The 1441-nt window shown below is 42.8% G+C and overlaps 1 pseudogene; it reads left to right on the top strand.

Moving 5' to 3' along the window:
• Positions 1–798: 798 nt before the first annotated feature.
• On the top strand, positions 799–1175 carry LOC149237991 (MICOS complex subunit MIC10 pseudogene; annotated as a pseudogene).
• Positions 1176–1441: the final 266 nt, after the last annotated feature.

The following is a 1441-nucleotide window of genomic DNA, read 5'->3' on the forward strand; positions in this document are numbered from 1 at the left end:
GAGTTGAAGTTGTTTCTCCACTTTCAAGCTCTCCTGTCATTTAATTTGTTACTATGTCTGGTTTCCAGTGCGGTTCTTTTTGCTGCCGTTGATTGAGCATTAGTGCCCCAATTCATTGGACCCCAAAACAAAGAGAGAGTCGCAGTTGGCGTTCCTCCCCTTGTGTGGGATGAGAGAGTCGCTAGATATGTAGAGACATATGCCACGCAGAGAACAGGTGACTGAGCTTCGCAGCACTCGAACGGTCCATATGGCGAAAATATCTTCTGGGGATCAAGTGGAGCTGACTGGAAGCCAAAGGATGCACCCAGCGAATGGATTGGCAAGAAGCATTTCTTCAACTATGCAACTCCTACGTATGAGCAGTTTGAAAAATGCGGGCACTACACTGAGGTAGTGTGGAAGAATTCTGCCAAAATCGGCTACGCAAAGGTCATTTGCGATGACGGTGGCACTTTCATTACCTGCAACTATGATTCTCTTGGCAATTTCATCGGTGAAAAACCATATTAAGCATCCAACAGACCTGAGCTTCACTCTGTTACATTTTCATACGCATCCCTTCCTGAATAGTGCCCTCCTATTATTGAAACATGCCTAAAATATATGGCTTTTCCTTTCGGCTCCGTACTTCTCAGGCTTAGTAGATTCATCATTGAAAATACCATTTGCTCTTTCTATCTAGGTATTTAGTACTTCTCTTTAATATACTAAGCTTTTTCGAGGTTGTAATGTTTGAGAATCAAATTCACAGCCAAGCGTGGGAGAGCTAGAGGAAGGAGGAAAAGAACAGTAAAAATGGCGGGGGAGAAGGGAGTGCCTCCAGAATTTGAGCTCGATGCCAAATGGGATGCCTGTCTCGATATTACTCTGCGGTGATTCGTCTAGTCCTCTACTGCTGGAGCGTGTTCGGCTATGCTCCTATTCAGGAGTCCAACTACAAGATGGCTTGCTGTAGCTTTTGGTGTTCGAGTAGGCCTTGGATCAGCATATACAGACTGTTCTCGTATTTTTGATGGATCTCTTCCAAAGTGGCCATTGCCTGCAAATGTTTCTTCTCCTTTGTCTTCATCGTCTCCGGAGGATACGACGCACTGATACTGTTACATGCAGGTGTCTATTTAATTGAAATAGATGGCTATTACACTAGGTCAACATTATTGCCATTCATATAAGTTTTTCTTACTTTGTCTCTTATTTTGCTTGACCTTGGTTGATGGACCAAATTGTATTTTTTTGATTGGGTTGAATTTATGATTTCTAATTTTGCATCTGCGTGTAGTCTGCCCTTTGATTATGTGAAGACTCAGATACAAAAGATGCAACCAAATGCCAGTGGGAAGTATCCATATTCAGGCTCCATGGACTATTTTGTGAAAACATTCAAAGCAGGGGGACTGTTTAAGTTCTATACCGGGTTTCCCGTTTATTGCATTCGAAT

Source organism: Pinus tabuliformis, chromosome 8, assembly GCF_031772625.1.
Source record: "Pinus tabuliformis cultivar Carrire ecotype Pingquan chromosome 8, CPIR1, whole genome shotgun sequence".
Taxonomy (NCBI): domain Eukaryota; kingdom Viridiplantae; phylum Streptophyta; class Pinopsida; order Pinales; family Pinaceae; genus Pinus; species Pinus tabuliformis.